This window comes from Phyllobates terribilis, unplaced genomic scaffold, assembly GCF_046119375.1.
Source record: "Phyllobates terribilis strain yellow unplaced genomic scaffold, ASM4611937v1 Scaffold_2__4_contigs__length_985480577, whole genome shotgun sequence".
Taxonomy (NCBI): Eukaryota; Metazoa; Chordata; class Amphibia; order Anura; family Dendrobatidae; genus Phyllobates; species Phyllobates terribilis.
In genome coordinates, this window is record NW_027362762.1 from 50672415 (window position 1) to 50697276 (window position 24862).

The 24862-nt window shown below is 39.6% G+C and overlaps 1 protein-coding gene across 1 annotated transcript in view; it reads left to right on the forward strand.

Moving 5' to 3' along the window:
* Window positions 1-5701: 5701 nt before the first annotated feature.
* Window positions 5702-24862, forward strand: part of USP35 (ubiquitin specific peptidase 35) — a 122462-nt gene continuing 103301 nt past the window's right edge. Inside the window, exon 1 of the mRNA XM_073669616.1 lies at window positions 5702-6164. The gene's annotated coding sequence lies outside the window, so the exon portion shown is untranslated. The remainder of the gene's footprint in view (window positions 6165-24862) is intronic.

Consider the following 24862-nt stretch of genomic DNA (forward strand, 5'->3'; position numbering starts at 1 on the left):
TATAATACTGCCCCTATGTACAAGAATATAACTACTATATTACTGCCCCCTATGTACAAGAATATTACTACTATAATACTGCCCTCTATGTACAAGAATGTAACTACTATAATACTGCCCCCTATGTACAAGAATATTACTACTATAATACTGCCCCCTATGTACAAGAATATAACTACTATAATACTGCCCCCATATACAAGAATATTACTACTATAATACTGTCCCCTATGTACAAGAATATAACTACTATAATACTGCCCTCTATGTACAAGAATATAACTACTATAATACTGCCCCCATATACAAGAATATTACTACTATAATACTGTCCCCTATGTACAAGAATATAACTACTATAATACTGCCCCTATGTACAAGAATATAACTACTATAATACTGCCCCTATGCACAAGAATATAACTATTATAATACTGCTCCCTATGTACAAGAATATAACTACTATAATACTGCTCCTATGTACAAGAATATAACTACTATAATACTGCCCCCTATGTACAAGAATATAACTACTATAATACTGCTACTATGTACAATAATATAACTGATGCAATACTGCTCCTATGTACAAGAATATAACTACTATAATATTGCTCCTATGTACAAGAATATAACTACTATAATACTGCCCCTATGTACAAGAATATACCTACTATAATACTGCCGCTATGTACAAGAATATAACTACTAGAATACTGCTTCTATGTACAAGAATATAACTTCTATAATACTGGCCCCTATGTACAAGAATATAACTACTATAATACTGCTCCTATGTACAAGGATATAACTACTATAATACTGCCCGCTATGTACAAGAATATATCTACTATAATACTGCCCCCTATGTACAAGAATATAACTACTATAATACTGCCCCCTATGTACAAGAATATAACTACTATAATACTGCCCCCTATGTACAAGAATATACCTACTATAATACTGCTCCTATGAACAAGAATATAACTACTAGAATACTGCTTCTATGTACAAGAATATAACTACTATAATACTGCCCCTATGTATAAGAATATAACTACTATAATACTGCCCCTATGTACAACAATATAACTACTATAATAGTGCTCCTATGTACAAGCATATAGCTACTATAATACTGCCACCTATGTACAAGAATATAACTACTATAATACTGCTCCCTATGTACAAGAATATACCTCCTATAATACTGCCCCTATGTACAAGAATATAACTACTAGAATACTGCTACTATGTACAAGAATATCACTGATACAATACTGCTCCTATGTACAAGAATATAACTACTATAATACTGCTCCTATGTACAAGAATATAACTACTATAATACTGCTACTATGTACAATAATATAACGGATGCAATACTGCTCCTATGTACAAGAATATAACTACTATAATATTGCTCCTATGTCCAAGAATATAACTACTATAATACTGCCGCTATGTACAAGAATATAACTACTAGAATACTGCTTCTATGTACAAGAATATAACTTCTATAATACTGGCCCCTATGTACAAGAATATAACTTCTATAATACTGGCCCCTATGTACAAGAATATAACTACTATAATACTGCTCCTATGTACAAGGATATAACTACTATAATACTGCCCGCTATGTACAAGAATATATCTACTATAATACTGCTCCTATGTACAAGAATATAACTACTATAATACTGCCCTCTATGTGCAAGAATATATCTACTATAATGCTGCCCCTATGTACAAGAATATAACTACTATAAAACTGCCCTCTATGTGCAAGAATATAACTACTATAATACTGCTCCTATGTACAAGAATATAACTACTATAATAATGGCTCCTATTTACAAGAATATAACTACTATAATGCTGCCCTCTATGTACAAGAATATAACTACTATAATTCTGCCCCTATATACAAGAATATAACTACTATAATACTGCCCCTATGTACAAGAAGATAGCTACTATAATACTGCCCCTATGTACAAGAATATAACTACTATTATACTGCCCCCTATGTACAAGAATATAACTACTATAATACTGCCCCCTATGTACAAGAATATAACTACTATAATACTGCCCCCTATGTAGAAGAATATAACTACTATAATACTGCTCCTATGTGCAAGAATATAACTACTATAATACTGCCTCTATGTACAAGAATATAACTACTATAATACTGCCTCTATGTACAAGAATATAACTACTATAATACTGCCTGCTATGTACAAGAATATAACTACTATTATACTGCCCCCTATGTACAAGAATATAACTACTATAATACTGCCCCCTATGTGCAAGAATATAACTACTATAATACTGCCCCCTATGTACAAGAATATAACTACTATAATACTGCTCCTATGTACAAGAATATAACTACTATAATACTGCCTCTATGTCCAAGAATTTAACTACTATAATACTGCCCCTATGTACAAGAATATAACTACTATAATACTGCCCCTATGTACAAGAATATAACTACTATAATACTGCCCCCTATGTACAAGAATATATCTACTATAATACTGCCCCTATGTACAAGAATATAACTACTATAATACTGCCCCTATGTACAAGAATATAACTACTATAATACTGCTCCCTATGTACAAGAATATAACTACTATAATACTGCTCCCTATGTATAAGAATATAACTACTAAAATACTGCCCCCTATGTACAAGAATATAACTACTATAATACTGCTGCTATGTACAAGAATATAACTGATACAATACTGCTCCTATGTACAAGAATATAACTACTATAATACTGCTCCTATGTACAAGAATATAACTACTATAATACTGCTCCTATGTATAAGAATATAACTACTATAATACTGCCCCCTATGTACAAGAATATAACTACTATAATACTGCCCCTATGTACAAGAATATAACTACTATAATACTGCTCCCTATGTACAAGAATATAACTACTATGATACTGCTCCCTATGTATAAGAATATAACTACTAAAATACTGCCCCCTATGTACAAGAATATAACTATAATACTGCTACTATGTACAAGAATATAACTACTATAATACTGCCCCTATGTACAAGAATATAACTTCTATTATACTGCTCCTATATACAAGAATATAACTACTATAATACTGCTCCTATGTACAGTATAAGAATATAACTACTATAATACTGCCCCCTATGTACAGGAATATAACTACTATAATACTGCCCCCTATATACAAGAATATAACTACTATAATACTGCTCCTATGTACAAGAATATAACTACTATAATACTGCTCCTATGTACAAGAATATAACTACTATAATACTGCCCCCTATGTACAAGAATATAACTACTATAATACTGCCCCTATGCACAAGAATAGAACTACTATAATACTGCCCCCTATGTTCAGGAATATAACTACTATAATACTGCTCCTATGTACAAGAATATAACTACTATAATACTGCTCCTATGTACAAGAATATAACTACTATAATACTGCCCCTATGTACAAGAATATAACTACTATAATACTGCCCCCTATGTACAGGAATATAACTACTATAATACTGCCCCCTATGTACAAGAATATAACTACTATAATACTGCTCCTATGTACAAGAATATAACTACTATAATACTGTCCCTATCTATAGGAATATAGCTACTATAATACTGCCCCCTATGTATAGGAATATAACTACTATAATAGTGCTCCTATGTACAGGAATATAACTACTATAATACTGTCCCCTATGTACAAGAATATAACTACTATAATACTGCCCCTATGTACAAGAATATAACTACTATAATACTGCCCCCTATGTACAAGAATATTACTACTATAATACTGCCCTCTATGTACAAGAATATAACTACTATAATACTGCCCCCTATGTACAAGAATATTACTACTATAATACTGCCCCCTATGTACAAGAATATAACTACTATAATACTGCCCCCATATACAAGAATATTACTACTATAATACTGTCCCCTATGTACAAGAATATAACTACTATAATACTGCCCTCTATGTACAAGAATATAACTACTATAATACTGCCCCCATATACAAGAATATTACTACTATAATACTGTCCCCTATGTACAAGAATATAACTACTATAATACTGCCCCTATGTACAAGAATATAACTACTATAATACTGCCCCTATGCACAAGAATATAACTATTATAATACTGCTCCCTATGTACAAGAATATAACTACTATAATACTGCCCCTATGTACAAGAATATAACTACTATAATACTGCCCCTATGTACAAGAATATAACTACTATAATACTGCCCCCTATGTACAAGAATATTACTACTATAATACTGCCCTCTATGTATAAGAATATAACTACTATAATACTGCCCCCTATGTAAAAGAATATTACTACTATAATACTGCCCCCTATGTACAAGAATATAACTACTATAATACTGCCCCTATGTACAAGAATATAACTACTATAATACTGCTGTTATGTACAAGAATATAACTACTATAATACTGCCCCCTATGTACAAGAATATAACTACTATAATACTGCCCCCTATGTACAAGAATATAACTACTATAATACTGCCCCTATGTACAAGAATATAACTACTATAATACTGCTGTTATGTACAAGAATATAACTACTATAATACTGCCCCCTATGTACAAGAATATAACTACTATAATACTGCCCCCTATGTACAAGAATATTACTACTATAATACTGCCCTCTATGTATAAGAATATAACTACTATAATACTGCCCCCTATGTAAAAGAATATTACTACTATAATACTGCCCCCTATGTACAAGAATATAACTACTATAATACTGCCCCTATGTACAAGAATATAACTACTATAATACTGCTGTTATGTACAAGAATATAACTACTATAATACTGCCCCCTATGTACAAGAATATTACTACTATAATACTGCCCCCTATGTACAAGAATATAACTACTATAATACTGCCCCCATATACAAGAATATTACTACTATAATACTGTCCCCTATGTACAAGAATATAACTACTATAATACTGCCCTCTATGTACAAGAATATAACTACTATAATACTGCCCCTATGTACAAGAATATAACTACTATAATACTGCCCCTATGTATAAGAATATAACTGCTATAATACTGCTCCCTATGTACAAGAATATAACTACTATAATTCTGCCCCCATATACAAGAATATTACTACTATAATACTGTCCCCTATTTACAAGAATATAACTACTATAATACTGCCCCTATGTACAAGAATATAACTACTATAATACTGCCCCTATGCACAAGAATATAACTATTATAATACTGCTTCCTATGTACAAGAATATAACTACTATAATACTGCCCCTATGTACAAGAATATAATTACTATAATACTGCTCCTATATACAAGAATATAACTACTATAATACTGCTCCTATATACAAGAATATAACTACTATAATACTGCTCCTATATACAAGAATATAACTACTATAATACTGTCCTTATGTATAGGAATATAGCTACTATAATACTGCCCCCTATGTATAGGAATATAACTGCTATACTGCAGCCCTCTCTGGCAGTGTCTCTCCGTTACTCCTCCTCGTCTGTAGTGGTGGCGGTCTGTACACCGTGGCCTCCTGGCAGCCATTACTGAGGTTTCCGGGAGCAGTAATAATTGATGTTCTTCCTCCTGGTGAGATGATTGGACGGTTCCGGGTAGAGAGTGACCTTCATGGACGTCCTCTTGCAGTATGTGGCGGTGGAGTTTATTGATATTTACAGATGTCGGTTATTGATCTGTTACTGGAGACTTCTGTACGACTCCTATTATATTCTTTACTTTTTCTATTATGACCAGTTTGTGGCCTCCTCGGAGTTTATCACCCAGCTTTTCTATTGTCCGTGAGTCACAGAAAGTTGGGTGACTGGTGGCCACTGCTATAATGCATGATTAACGTTCCATAGTCTGCACATGCTCAGTAAATGAACAGCCTATAGCATGATGGGACATGTAGTCCACCTGAACCAAACCGCCTCATGGACATTTCCAACGGTCTTCCTACCTGATGGTCAGTTGGATCTAGACCAGTCATGGAGAAAAGCTGTAGAAAGTCAGGTATGTTTTCCAAGACGGCGACCATTACACAGATTGTCACCCAGCTTTCCTATGACCCTGAATGACGAAGCTGCACAGTTACAGCCGAGAGGAAGTCGGGATCTACATTGCTGATATTAAGGATTTTGGGAAAGCTGAATTACCACCCTTGTTATGGCAGCCATACTGGTGGTCACCCAGCTTTTCTGGAATGCTAAATTCCTCTAAGGATTTCCTTCGAAACCTGAACGGTTCCTACCCAGTTATACCACCATATAGAGGGACTGAATCTTTTGCTTCATATCTAGAGTGGTCTGCCATTCAGTATTCTGGGAAAGCTGAGTCACAATCCCTGTCATGTTTGTGACCACCCAGCTTTCCTAGAATCCTGTATGATATATCCGCCCAGGTATACAGCCCTGCAGGAAAACATGGACCTCTTTCTGTAGAACTTGGCTGCTTTGCAATTCAGTATTCTGGGAAAGCTGAGTCACAACCCTTGTCACGGCAGCCATATTTGTGACCAGCCAGCTTTCCTAGATTCCTGTATGATATATCCACCCCGTTATACAGCCCTGCAGAGAAGCATGGTCCTCTTTCTGTAGAACTTGGCTGCTTTGCCATTCAGGATTCCAGGAAAGTTGAGTTAGCCACCTGTAATGACAGCGACACTGGATGTCACCCAGCTTTTCTGAGATCCTGGATGGTAAACCTGCCTAGGTGTACAGGCAAAAGCTCAGACCTTTTTCTGTCTACGTCGGTTCGTTTACCTATTTGGAATCAGTAAAAGTTATCACAAACCCAGCCACGGCAGACATATTGACTATCACCCAGCTTTCCTAGAATCCTGAATGTTACATTTGCCTAGTTATACAGCCTTACATAGGTAGGGACCTATTATTCCATAACTAGACCATATTGTCATTCAGGTTTCTGGAAAAGATGAGTCACAATCCTTGTTATGACATGCATATTGCTTGTTACCCAGCTTTCTTAGAATCCTGAACCTTGCTTGCCCACTTATACAGCCATATGGAGCAGCGACCCTTCGCATAACTCAGCTGGGTTACCATTCAGGAATCTGAACATTCTTCACAACCCCTGTTATGGCAGACATATTGGTTATTACCCAGCTTTCCTAGAATCCTGAATGGTAAACCTGCTCAGTTATACAGGTGTGCAAAAATCAAGATCTTTTATTGCCTAAGTTGGCTGGGTTACCTTTCAGGAATCTGTAAAACTTATCACAACCCCTGTAATGCCAGCCATATTGGTTATCACTCAGCTTTCCTAGAATCCTGAATGGCATATCCTCCCAAATATACAGATGTGCAAAAAACAGGATCTTTTACTGTCTCTGAGTTGGTTGGGTTACCTTTCAGGATTCTGTAAAAGTTATCACAACCACTTTAATGCCAGCCATATTGTTTAGTACCCAGCTTTCCTAGATTCCTGAAGGACATCTCTTCCCAGATATACAGATGTGCAAAAACCGGGGCCTTTTATTGTCTAACTCGGCTGGCTTGCTTTTCGGGAAGTTGGAAAAGTTGTCATAGCCCATGTCATGGCAGCCACATTAGCAGTCACCCAGCTTTCCTAGAATCCTGAATATCCTGTTTTACAGCTGGATAGAAGTTGTGAATCTTTCGCTGCGTATCCAGACTGGTTTGCCATTCAGTATTCTGGAAAAGTTGTCACAGCCCCTGTCCTGGCAGATATATGGGTTGTCACCCAGCTTTTCCAGATCCAGATAAATGTTTTTTTTTGGCCAATGATCCTATTGACTGGTCTGGGGAGAATATGGCCCTGTGGTGCGTGGCACAGTGTAGCAGTGGGTGTGGACACAGAGAAGTTTGGGCACCGTCCTGCAGATAGATGAGACGCAGCGTCCCTCCCAGCATCAGCATCCATCCCTGCTCGCTCGCTCTCCCACACACTCGTCTCCTCTCCATCCATTATCACATATTCCAGCGGTGAGTAACATCCCAGACGATAGTCGCTCATATACGTAACCTCGCGGATGTAGCAGAGCCGAGTTTGTCATTTACCATCTGTGCTTTTACATGGGACTGCAGGTAAAACCTACTGCATTATCTTAACTCTTTAACTTCTTCTGCTTTAACAATTCCAGCTCTGCTACATCATTAATTGAAAGCTGCTGGGAAATTGAGAATAACCTGGGGGTTGTAGTTCTGCAAGACATTTTTCCAATCGCTTTGGTAATGACCTTTGCGTTGTAGGATAGCTGAGTTTGTCATTTGGCACAACTCTCCACACGTCAGGGATTTTGCAGCTGCAACATCTTAACTGCTTCCTAGATTAAATAATAAAATTACAAATTCAGCTCTGCTACATCTGTAACATTTTAGCATCAAGAGCTCAGAGCTTTCCGCTGGGGGTTGTAGTTCCACTACGATGTTGCGTAGTCTGCAGTTTTCCTCCTGTTGTATTATTTGTAAGTTAGTTTCTCGGGGCAGATGTAGCAGAGCTGAGTCTGTCATCTGTCATTTTTCCTTTTTTGCATTGCAAGTGACAAAACTGGGAAATGACAAATTCAGCTCTGCTACATCTTATGTCGCCTTGCACAATGCAAGTGCAGCTGCAAGACGAGATTTTATTTTCCCTCAATATTTTAAATACGTCTCCGGACTTGTTTGATTTCTGAGGATTTTGGACAAATTTTCTATGCCGAGATGTAGCAGAGCCGAGTTTGTCATTTGGCCCACTCTAGGCCATATCTCAATGTTTTACCAGTGGTTTTACATAGGACTGCAGACAAACCTATGCAATTATCTTAGATTTTCAGTTTATGGGAAATGCTAAGATCCCAAGTTTATTTGCCATCTCTGCGCATTTTAATAATTTTTTGCAGCAGCAGGAAATGTGACCAGAACTGCGACATATTGGCGCGTGGTGCAGTTAAAATTCACCGTGACCTGCCCCAAGAAAACGTCCACTCAGGTCAAAGGCAAGAATTCACGTTGTGCCTTGGAACAATGTGCCAAAAATGGTCTGAGCGTAATGACACGTTCAGCTCTGCTACATCTGCAGGCAGAATATAGACGGATTGTTGTGTATTATTCTTGCTTATGGTGTCACGATGTCACTGGCTGCTGTTACGGCGGGAATGTGACACAGACAGTTCTGGAACGGGACAATTGTAGCTGCCGCACGTCCCCTGGTAAACACGGAGGAGAGATGATAACAGGGAACACAAACAGTGCAAACAACGTTTTACTTTGGATTTTAATTTTCTTTTTCATTTTTTTTTTAAATTTCATTTTGATTTTTTGTCTTGTAATTTTTGCACTTATTTTTAATTTTTTAATTTTTCCATTTTTTAGTTTCTCTTGTTCTATTTTTCGATATTTTTTTACGTGCATTTTTTCTTATTTTTTTGTCACTTTTGCATATTATTTATTTTTTGCTTTGTCATTTTTACATTTTCTTTTAGTTTTCTCTTGTTTGTCATTTTTGCAGTTTTCTTACTTAACTCATTGTTTCATTTTTGAATGTCAATTTTTTTATATTTTCATTCAGAATTTTCTTCCTTTCTTCCTGCCTTCCTCTCTCTTTCTTCCTCCCTCTCTTCCTACCTCTCTCTTTCTTAATCCTCTTTCTTCCTCTCTCTCCCTTCCTCTCTCTCCCTTCCTCTCTCTCCCTTCCTCTCTCTCCCTTCCTCTCTCTCCCTTCCTCTCTCTCCCTTCCTCTCTCTCCCTTTCTCTCTCTCCCTTTCTCTCTCTCCCTTTCTCTCTCTCCCTTTCTCTCTCTCCCTTTCTCTCTCTCCCTTTCTCTCTCTCCCTTCCTCTCTCTCCCTTCCTCTCTCTCCCTTCCTCTCTCTCCCTTTCTCTCTCTCCCTTCCTCTCTCTCCCTTCCTCTCTCTCCCTTCCTCTCTCTCCCTTCCTCTCTCTCCCTTCCTCTCTCTCCCTTTCTCTCTCTCCCTTTCTCTCTCTCCCTTTCTCTCTCTCCCTTCCTCTCTCTCCCTTCCTCCCTTTTCATCTTCTCTCCTTCCTCTCTCTTCCCTTCTCTTCCTTCTTCTCTCTTCCTTCTTCTCTGTTCCTGCCTCTTTCTTCCTGCCTTTTCATCTCCTCTCCTTCCTCTCTCGTCCCTTCTTTCTTTCCTTCTATTCCCTTCTCTCTCTTCCTTCCTCTCTCTTCCTTTCTCTCTTCCTTTTTCTGTCTTCCATCATATCTCTTCCTTACTTTCTCTTCCTCACTCTTCCTTCTCTCTCTCCTCCTCTCTCTTCCACGTTCTCTCTTCCTCTTTCTTCCCCTTTCTCTATTCCTCTCTCTTTCTCTCTCATCCTTCCTCTTTCTTCCTCTCTTCCTTCATATCTCTTCCTTTCTTTCTCTTCCTCTTTCTTTTTCTCTCTCTCCTTCCTCTCTTCTTCTCTCTCTTTCTTTCTAACTGTACCACTGTGTCCACGTGCACTGATCCTGTATGGAGGCACATGCTGCCTTATACCTCAATAATACAGTCCTGCTCATCGTTACTGGCCTCCATGAAGTGTAAGTACATAATGTGGAATATGTCCTGAGAAAAAATGAATTAAGTGAAACAGTTTGTTTGGATAGAGACTTGTGCTAAATACAAAAGAGCAAATGATAAACAATAATTTAAAACCAAAAACAATGGAAGGGAAAAATAGAAAAACCTAAAGCGGCTGTGTCACTGGTATTGGCACCTTTACATTCATTTAGTATGGAAACACTTTTTGACTCGCCTGTGGTAAATCACAAAAGAGAGTCACCTGTGATTAATTGTCGGTGCCCATGTGACATGAATTAGCCAATGATTGATGACTTCAGTCATCAAGAAAGAAACCATTGCTGAAGAAAAGACATAAAAAGGAACAACTGATCTTTGCCAAAGAGTATCTTGACAAACCACAATCCTACTGGGAAAATGTTCTGTGGACAGATGAAACAAAAATAGAGCTTTTTGGCAATGAAAAGCAACAGTTTGTTTACAGACGGCACAATGAATCTTATATAGAAAAGAACAACTTACCAACAGTTAAGCATTGTGGAGGGTTCACAATGCTGTGGGGTTGCTTTGCTGCATCCGGTACTGGAGGCCTTGACTGTATCACAGGAATCATGAAGTCAGAGAATTATCAAGAGATTTTAGAGCGAAATGTCCTACCCATTGTAAGAAAACTTGGTTTGAGTCGAAGATCATGGGTCCTCCAGCAAGACAATGACCCAAAGCACACATCCAAAAGTACACAGGAATGGTTGAAAAAGAAAAAATGGACTGTTTTAAAATGGCCAGCAATGAGTCCTGACCTCAATCCCATTGAAAATCTTTGGGGTGAACTGAAATCTGCCATTGGGAAAAAGAGCCCGGCAAACATTCAAGATCTTGAACAAACTGCAAAGGATGATGGGAGAAAATCCCAGCTGAGAAGTGCAAGAAGCTTATAGATGGTTACAAGAAACGTCTGGAGGCCGTCAGCAATGCCAAACTACTAATTAAAAAATCCTGAGGATATAACTTTGGTACATTTCCATTTATTTCTGAAGATAATGTACAGTCTATGAAAAAAATGAAGGGGTGGCAATAATGATAAATACTTACTTGAAAGCAGCAGCACTGACTCTGTATGGGTCTGTGCCTCTCTCCTAACTCATCGTGGCCCCTCAGCTTTGGTGAAAGCACTGTGGGGAATTTGAGTCGCTCATGGTTGCTCTACTCATCTGCCTTAGTTACAAATTTTGGCGTCTAGTTAATCGCGTAACGAGCAATTACCTAATATTTAATAATCTGCTTTATTATTTCTCATAATTATTGTGCACGACGGGCGCAGGAGCAGAGCACCGCAGCACGGCGATCTCCGCGCAAGCAGAACTGGAGGGGTCTGCTCACCTGGTCGCTCCACCATTAAATTCACATCTAAATGGGACACACACATGAGTGTAAGGGGGTCTAAAAAGATCAAGACCCCAAATTAACCTAAACCCAACCCCACTATTTACTTACTGCTTCTCACTTATTCTTGCCCTCTAGACGTCAAACAGCATCAGATGCCTGTGTGCGGTGGTGGGCCGCGCCCGGACCTCGTGTGGCATGGCGGATATTGACTGTTTATATTTATTGTGCAAATCCAATATTTAACGGACAATTCCCACCCGCCTATTTGGTAACAGAACCGCTATAGCTAAATGCCCGATACATACATTACACACATGCACTACATACACTTTACACACAATATACTACACACACTACATACACACGTGGTCAAAATTGTTGGTACCCCTCGTTTAATGAAAGAAAAACCCACAATGGTCACAGAAATAACTTGAATCTGACAATAGTAATAATAAATTAAAAATCTATGAAAATGAACAAATGAAAGTCAGACATTGCTTTTCTGCTTCCACAGAATTAAAAAAAAATTTAACTCATGAAATCGGCCTGGACAGAAATGATGGTACCCCTGAAAATAATGTGACAAAAGGGACATGTTAAATCAAGTGTCCATTAATTAGCATCACAGTTGTCTACAATCTTGTAATCAGCCAGTGGGCCTGTATATAGGGCTACAGATACTCACTGTGCTGTTTGGTGACATGGTGTGTACCACACTCAACATGGACCAGAGGAAGCAAAGGAAAGAGCTGTCTCAGGAGATTAGAAAGAAAATTATAGACAAGAATGTTAGAGGTAAAGGGTATAAGACCATCTCCAAGCAGCTTGATGTTCCTGTGACTACAGTTGCACATATTATTCAGAAATTTAAGATCTATGGGACTGTAGCCAACCTCCCTGGACGTGGCCGCAGGAGGAAAATTGATGACAAATCAAAGAGACGGATAATACGAATGGTAACAAAAGAGCCCAGGATAACTTCTAAAGAGATTAAAGGTGAACTTCAAGCTCAAGGAACATCAGTGTCAGATCGCACCATCTGTCGTTGTTTGATCGAAAGTGGACTTCATGGGAGACGACCAAAGAGAACACAATTGTTGAAAAAAAATCATAAAAAAGCCAGACTGGAATTTGCCAAACTACATGTTGACAAGCCACAAAGCTTCAGGGAGAATGTCCTATGGACAGATGAGACAAAAATGGAAGTTTTTGGCAAGGCACATCAGCTCTATGTTCACAGATGGAAAAATGAAGCATATCAAGAAAAGAACACTGTCCCTACTGTGAAACATGGTGGAGGCTCTGTTATGTTCTGGGGCTGCTTTGCTGCATCTGGCACAGGGTGTCTTGAATGTGTGCAGGATACAATGAAATCTCAAGACTATCAAGGGATTCTAGAGAGAAATGTGCTGCCCAGTGTCAGAAAGCTTGGTCTCAGTCGCAGGTCATGGGTCTTGCAACAGGATAATGACCCAAAACACACAGCTAAAGACACCCAAGAATGGCTAAGAGGAAAACATTGGACTATTCTGAAGTGGCTTCTATGAGCCCTGACCTAAATCCTATGGAGCATCTTTGGAAAGAGCTGAAACATGGCGTCTGGAAAAGGCAACCTTCAAACATGAGACAACTGGAGCAGTTTGCTCATGAGGAGTCGGCCAAAATACCTGTCGAGAGGTGCAGAAGTCTCATTGACAGTTACAGGAATCGTCTGATTGCAGCGATCGCCTCAAAAGGTTCAACAAAATATTAAGTTAAGAAGAAGAACCATCATTTCTCTCCAGGCCGATTTCAGGAGTTTAATTTTTTTTTACAAATTCTGTGGAAGCAGAAAAGCAATGTCTGACCTTCATTTGTTCATTTTCATAGATTTTTAATTTATTATTACTTTTGTCAGATTCAAGTTATTTCTGTGACCATTGTGGATTTTTCTTTCATCAAACGAGGGGTACCAACAATTTTGACCACGTGTGTATATTACACACACTCTACATAGACTACAGATAGTCCATATACACTATACATACATTACACTCTACGTTCCATACACTACACATATACTACACACACTACATACATTGAAAACTTCCAATAGTACATATACACTAGACATCAATTACACACGCAAACACTCCATACACTATACACACTGATTACACTACACATGTACTATACACTACATACATTACACAGACTGAACACACTATTCTTATACTAAACCCACTACACATAGTACACATACAAAATACATACATTACGCACATACTACTTACACAATATATATGCACTACATACATTACACACACTATACTTACACTACACATATTACATATACACACTGATTATATTGTACACACTACATACATTACACACTGAACACACTATACTGATACTACTCCCTCTACAGATGGTACATATACACAATACATACATTACACACTGATTATACTATACATATACTACACTACATACATTACACACACTACATACACTGAACACACTATACTTATACTAAACCTGCTGCACATAGTACATACACACTATACATACATTACATACACACACTTAAGAAATAATATATATATTATATGATTAACCTAAAGAACTCGTTGGGACAATGAAGTAAGAATACCATAATAGATTGATTACGTATCAATTTGTTTTGTCTTACACAATAATGTTGAAAAGACAGACAAGACATGATAAAAAAAACAGAAAAATGTTACACAAAGAGGGGAGAGGCAAGGAGACATCCACAACCTTGAATAGTAAATGCAAAGTGCTGGGTCAGAAAGCAAAACATATTAAATATAGGAGAATATAAAGTGCTAGTGCCCATAAAGTGATAAAATGCAGTATATGAGAGCAAGTGTCCTAAGATAAGAGCCCAGGTATCTAGAAATAGGCAATATATAAAACCAAAATGTGCGTAGGAAAGAATTACGGACCCAAATTCATGCTGTAGATGTATCCACGCCGCCCCTCACTCCAACGCATGTTTCACACGTGCCCCCTCACTACCTACATTACAAGGTCAAAAGTTTGGACACACCTGTTCACCCAATGGTTTTCCTTTTTGTTATTAGACATTGTAGGTTCAGACACAAAAGGCAGCAAAACCAGGAAGGGAAGAACAGATATGGAAACAAGAAGTAAAGAAGCACATGTGAAACAATCCAGACTATGTGTTGCACCTTAGATTCCTCCCAGTGCCCCCCTTTTTTATTCTGATGACAGCTTTACACCCCCTTGGCATTCTCTCTAACCGCTAAACCACTTCAACAGGTCATTCTGAGGAATGGCTTCTAATAAACAGATCGCCTCGTCAAGAGTTCATTTGCTAAGACAGCGACTGTGGAGAGAATGCCAAGTGGTGTGAAGCTGCTATCAGAGTAAAAGGAGGGTACTCGGAGGCAGGGCCGGCGTCAGTGCCAGGCGGTCCCGGGAAAGTGCTGAGGCCCTGGACCATCAGGGGGGCCCGGGCCACTTCTCCAGCATCTGTACAGGGCCGCCGGCGCTGTGTGAGTGCTGTCACTTTCCAGACATGGCCACGCGCAGTGCGCTGTGTCTGGTGGTAATGACACGGCAGGAGCGACTCTGCACCTTTAATTTTGCTTGCGTGTCGCCCCTGCCGCGTCATCACTAGCAGACACAGCCGCACAGCGCGCAGCCATGTCTGGAAAGTGACAGCACTCACACAGCGCCGGCCCTGCCTCAGAGTACCCTCCTGCGTGTGCATGTCTGCGTACTGTGTGTGCATGTCTGCGTACTGTGTGTGTGCGCTTGTCTGCGTACTGTGTGTGTGCGCATGTCTGCGTACTGTGCGTATGTCTGCGTACGGTGTGTGTGCGCATGTCTACGTACTGTGTATGTGCGCATGTCTGCGTACTGTGTGTGCGCATGTCTGCGTACAGTGTGTGTACATGTCTGCGTACTGTGTGCGCATGTCTGCGTACTGTGTGTGCGCATGTCTGCGTACAGTGTGTGTGCATGTCTGCGTACTGTGTGTACATGTCTGTGTACTGTGTGTGTGCATGTCTGTGTACTGTATGTGTGCATGTGCATGTCTGCGTACTGTGTGTGTGCATGTCTGCATACTGTGTGCGTGCATGTCTGCGTACTGTGTGCGTGCATGTCTGCGTACTGTGTGTGTGCATGTCTGCGTACTGTGTGTGCATGTCTGCATACTGCGTGTGTGCATGTCTGCGTACTGTGTGTGTGCGCTTGTCTGCGTACTGTGTGTATGCGCATGTCTGCGTACTGTGCGTATGTCTGCTTACGATGTGTGTGCGCATGTCTACGTACTGTGTGTGTGCGCAGGTCTGCGTACTGGGTGTGCGCATGTCTGCGTACTGTGTGTGCATGTCTGCATACTGCGTGTGTGCATGTCTGCGCACTGTGTGTGTGCGCTTGTCTGCGTACTGTGTGTGTGCGCTTGTCTGCGTACTGTGTGTGTGCGTATGTCTGCGTACGGTGTGTGTGCGCATGTCTACGTACTGTGTATGTGCGCATGTCTGCGTACTGTGTGTGCGCATGTCTGCGTACTGTGTGTGCGCATGTCTGCGTACTGTGTGTGCGCATGTCTGCGTACAGTGTGTGTACATGTCTGCGTACTGTGTGCGCATGTCTGCGTACAGTGTGTGTGCATGTCTGCGTACTGTGTGTGTGCATGTCTGTGTTCTGTATGTGTGCATGTGCATGTCTGCGTACTGTGTGTGTGCATGTCTGCATACTGTGTGCGTGCATGTCTGCGTACTGTGTGTGTGCATGTCTGCGTACTGTGTGTGTGCATGTCTGTGTGCGCATGTCTGCGTACTGTGTGTGCATGTCTGCATACAGTGTGTGTGCATGTCTGCTTACTGTGTGTGCATGTCTGTGTACTGTATATGTGCATGCCTGCTTACAGTGTGTGTGCATGTCTGCGTACTGTGTGTGGGTATGTCTGCGTACTATGTGTGTGCATGTCTGTGTACTGTATGTGTGCATGTCTGTGTACTGTATGTGTGCATGTCTGCGTACTGTATGTGTGTATGTCTGTGTACTGTGTGTGCATGTCTGCGTACTATGTGTGTGCATGTCTGCGTACTATGTGTGTGCATGTCTGTGTACTGTGTGTGTGCATGTCTGTGTACTGTATGTGTGCATGTCTTCGTACTGTATGTGTGTATGTCTGTGTACTGTGTGTCTGCATGTCTGTGTACTGTATGTGTGTATGTCTGTGTACTGTGTGTGCATGTCTGTGTACTGTATGTGTGCATGTCTGTGTACTGTGTGTGTGCATGTCTGTGTACTGTATGTGTGTATGTCTGTGTACTGTGTGTGTGCATGTCTGTGTACTGTATGTGTGCATGTCTGTGTACTGTATGTGTGCATGTCTGCGTATGTATGTGTGCATGTCTGCGTACTGTATGTGTGCATGTCTGCGTACTATGTGTGTGCATGTCTGTGTACTGTATGTGTGCATGTCTGTGTACTGTATGTGTGCATGTCTGCGTATGTATGTGTGCATGTCTGCGTACTGTGTGTGTGCATGTCTGCGTACTGTGTGTGTGCATGTCTGCGTACTGTATGTGTGCATGTCTGTGTACTGTGTGTGTGCGCATGACTGCGTACAGTGTGTGTGCATGTCTGTGTACTGTATGTGTGCATGTCTGTACTGTATGTGTGCATGTCTGCGTATGTATGTGTGCATGTCTGCGTACTGTATGTGTGCATGTCTGTGTACTGTGTGTGTGCATGTCTGTGTACTGTGTGTGTGCGCATGACTGCGTACTGTGTGTGTGCATGTCTGTGTACTGTGTGTGTGCGCATGACTGCGTACTGTGTGTGTGCATGTCTGCGTACTGTGTGCGCATGTCTGCGTACTGTGCGCATGTCTGCGTACTGCGTGTGCGCATGTCTGCGTATTGTGTGTATGTCTGCGTACTGTGTGTGTGCGCATGTCTGCGTACTACATACACACTATGCATACACTATACACATATGTAATTACAGGCACACTACACATACTACACACACTACATATACTATGCACACTATACACTCACTACATACTGTATACTACGCACACTATACACACTACATATAGTACGCAAACTATACACACTACATATACTACGCACACTATACACTCACTACATATACTACGCACACTATGCACACTACATATACTACGCACACTATACACTCACTACATATACTACGCACACTATACACTCACTACATATACTACGCACACCACACTATACACACTACATATACTACGCACACTATACACACTACATATACTACTCAAACTATACACTCACTACATATACTACGCACACTATACACTCACTGCATATACTACGCACACCACACTATACACACTACATATACTATGCACACTATACACACTACATATACTATGCACACTATACACACTACATATACTACACACACTATACACTCACTACATATAATACGCACACTATACACTCACTGCATATACTACGCACACTATACACTCACTGCATATACTAGGCACACTATACACTCACTGCATATACTAGGCACACTATACACTCACTGCATATACTACGCACACCACACTATACACACTACATATACTATGCACACTATACACACTACATATACTATGCACACTATACACACTACATATACTACACACACTATACACACTACATATACTACTCAAACTATACACTTACTACATATAATACGCACACTATACACTCGCTGCATATACTACACACACTATACACACTACATATACTACGCACACTATACACTCACTGCATATACTACGCACACTATACACACTACATATACTACGCACACTATACACTCACTACATATACTAAGCACACTATACACTCACTGCATATACTAGGCACACTATACACACTACATATACTACGCACACCACACTATACACACTACATATACTACGCACACTATACACTTACTACATATAATACGCACACTATACACTCACTACATATACTACGCACACTATACACTCACTGCATATACTAGGCACACTATACACTCACTGCATATACTACGCACACCACACTATACACACTACATATACTACGCACACTATACACTTACTACATATAATACGCACACTATACACTCACTGCATATACTAGGCACACTATACACTCACTGCATATACTAGGCACACCACACTATACACACTACATATACTACGCACACTATACACTCACTACATATACTACGCACACTATACACTCACTGCATATACTAGGCACACTATACACTCACTGCATATACTACGCACACCACACTATACACACTACATATACTACGCACACTATACACTCACTGCATATACTACGCACACCACACTATACACACTACATATACTACACACACTATACACTCACTACATATACTACGCACACTATACACTCACTGCATATACTACGCACACTATACACTCACTACATATACTACGCACACTATACACTCACTACATATACTACGCACACTATACACTCACTGCATATACTAGGCACACCACACTATACACACTACATATACTACGCACACCACACTATACACACTACATATACTACGCACACTATACACTCACTACATATACTACGCACACTATACACTCACTGCATATACTACGCACACCACACTATACACACTACATATACTACGCACACTATACACACTACATATACTACGCACACCACACTATACACACTACATATACTACGCACACTATACACTCACTGCATATACTACGCACACTATACACTCACTACATATACTACGCACACCACACTATACACACTACATATACTACGCACCCTATACACTCACTGCATATACTACGCACACTATACACTCACTACATATACTACGCACACTATACACTCACTGCATATACTAGGCACACCACACTATACACACTACATATACTACGCACACTATACACTCACTGCATATACTAGGCACACTATACACTCACTGCATATACTACGCACACTATACACACTACATATACTATGCACACTATACACACTACATATACTACGCACACCACACTATACACACTACATATACTACGCACACTATACACTCACTACATATACTAGGCACACCACACTATACACACTACATATACTACGCACACTATACACTCACTGCATATACTAGGCACACTATACACTCACTGCATATACAACGCACACCACACTATACACACTACATATACTACGCACACTATACACTCACTGCATATACTACGCACACTATACACTCACTACATATACTACACACACTATACACTCACTACATATACTACGCACACTATACACTCACTACATATACTACGCACACTATACACTCACTGCATATACTAGGCACACTATACACACTACATATACTACGCACACCACACTATACACACTACATATACTACGCACACTATACACTCACTACATATACTACGCACACTATACACTCACTGCATATACTACGCACACCACACTATACACACTACATATACTACGCACACTATACACACTACATATACTACGCACACTATACACTCACTACATATACTACGCACACCACACTATACACACTACATATACTACGCACACTATACACACTACATATACTATGCACACTATACACACTACATATACTACGCACACTATACACTCACTGCATATACTACGCACACTATACACTCACTACATATACTACGCACACTATACACTCACTACATATACTACGCACACTATACACTCACTGCATATACTAGGCACACCACACTATACACACTACATATACTACGCACACTATACACTCACTACATATACTACGCACACTATACACTCACTGCATATACTAGGCACACCACACTATACACACTACATATACTACGCACACCACACTATACACACTACATATGCTACGCACACTATACACACTACATATACTACGCACACCACACTATACACACTACATATACTACGCACACTATACACTCACTGCATATACTACGCACACTATACACACTACATATACTATGCACACTATACACACTACATATACTACGCACACTATACGCACACTACATATACTACGCACACTATACACTCACTGCATATACTACGCACACTATACACTCACTACATATACTACGCACACTATACACTCACTGCATATACTACGCACACTATACACTCACTACATATACTACGCACACTATACACTCACTACATATACTACGCACACTATACACTCACTACATATACTACGCACACTATACACACTACATATACTATGCACACTACAGACACACTACATATACTACACACACTACATACACTACTCACACACTACATACACTACTCACACACTACGTACACTACATATACTACGCACACTATACACTCACTACATATACTACCCACACTATACACTCACTGCATATACTACGCACACCACACTATACACACTACATATACTACGCACACTATACACTCACTACATATACTACGCACACCACACTATACACACTACATATACTACGCACACTATACACACTACATATACTACGCACACCACACTATACACACTGCATATACTACGCACACTATACACTCACTACATATACTACCCACACTATACACTCACTGCATATACTACGCACACCACACTATACACACTACATATACTACGCACACTATACACTCACTGCATATACTACGCACACCACACTATACACACTACATATACTACGCACACTATACACTCACTGCATATACTACGCACACCACACTATACACACTACATATACTACGCACACTATACACTCACTACATATACTACCCACACTATACACTCACTGCATATACTACGCACACCACACTATACACACTACATATACTACGCACACTATACACTCACTGCATATACTACGCACACCACACTATACACACTACATATACTATGCACACTATACACACTACATATACTACGCACACTATACGCACACTACATATACTACGCACACTATACACTCACTGCATATACTACGCACACTATACACTCACTACATATACTACGCACACTATACACTCACTACATATACTACGCACACCACACTATACACACTACATATACTATGCACACTATACACACTACATATACTACACACACTATACACTCACTACATATACTACGCACACTATACACTCACTACATATACTACGCACACCACACTATACACACTACATATACTATGCACACTATACACACTACATATACTACGCACACTATACGCACACTACATATACTACGCACACTATACACTCACTGCATATACTACGCACACTATACACTCACTACATATACTACGCACACTATACACTCACTGCATATACTACGCACACCACACTATACACACTACATATACTATGCACACTATACACACTACATATACTACGCACACTATACGCACACTACATATACTACGCACACTATACACTCACTGCATATACTACGCACACCACACTATACACACTACATATACTACGCACACTATACACTCACTTCATATACTACGCACACTATACACTCACTTCATATACTACGCACACTATACACTCACTTCATATACTACGCACACTATACACTCACTGCATATACTACGCACACTATACACTCACTGCATATACTACGTACACCACACTATACACACTACATATACTACACACACTACATACACTACATATACTACGCACACTATACACTCACTGCATATACTACGCACACTATACACTCACTGCATATACTACGCACACTATACACTCACTGCATATACTACGCACACCACACTATACACACTACATATACTACGCACACTATACACTCACTACATATACTACGCACACCACACTATACACATTACATATACTATGCACACTATACACACTACATATACTACACACACTATACGCACACTACATATACTATGCACACTATACACTCACTGCATATACTACGCACACTATACACACTACATATACTACGCACACCACACTATACACACTACATATACTACGCACACTATACACACTACATATACTACGCACACTATACACTCACTACATATACTACGCACACTATACACTCACTGCATATACTACGCACACCACACTATACACACTACATATACTACGCACACTATACGTACACTACATATACTACACACACTATACACTCACTACATATACTACGCACACTATACACTCACTGCATATACTACGCACACTATACACTCACTGCATATACTACGCACACTATACACTCACTGCATATACTACGCACACTACATACACTACATATACTACGCACACTATACGTACATTACATATACTACACACACTATACACTCACTACATATACTACGCACACTATACACTCACTGCATATACTACGCACACTATACACTCACTGCATATACTACACACACTACATACACTACATATACTACGCACACTATACGTACACTACATATACTACACACACTATACACTCACTACATATACTACGCACACTATACACTCACTGCATATACTACGCACACTATACACTCACTGCATATACTACGCACACTATACACTCACTGCATATACTACGCACACCACACTATACACTCACTACATATACTACGCACACTATACACTCACTGCATATACTACGCACACTATACACTCACTGCATATACTACGCACACTATACACTCACTGCATATACTACGCACACCACACTATACACACTACATATACTATGCACACTATACACTCACTGCATATACTACGCACACTATACACACTACATATACTATGCACACTATACACACTACATATACCACGCACACTATACACTCACTACATATACTACGCATACTATACACTCACTGCATATACTACGCACACCACACTATACACACTACATATACTATGCACACTATACACACTACATATACTACACACTACATACACTACACACACTACATACACTACTCACACACTACGTACACTACATATACTAGGCACACTATACGCACACTACATATACTACGCACACTATACACTCACTACATATACTACGCACACTATACACTCACTGCATATACTACGCACACTATACACTCACTACATATACTACGCACACTATACACTCACTGCATATACTACGCACACTATACACTCACTACATATACTACGCACACTATACACACTGCATATACTACGCACACTATACACTCACTGCATATACTACGCACACCACACTATACACCCACTACATATACTACGCACACCACAGTATACACTCACTACATACTGTATACTACGCACACTACAGACACACTACATATACTACACACACTACATACACTACATATACTACGCACACTATACACTCACTACATATACTGCGCACTCCACACTATACACACTACATATACTACGCACACTATACACTCACTACATATACTCCGCACACCACACTATACACACTACATATACTACGCACACTATGCACACTACATATACTACGCACACTATACACACTACATATACTACGCACACTATACACTCACTACATATACTACGCACACCACACTATACACACTACATATACTACGCACACTATACACACTACATATACTACGCACACTATACACTCACTACATATACTACGCACACCACACTATACACACTACATATACTACGCACACTATACACTCACTACATATACTACGCACACTATACACTCACTAC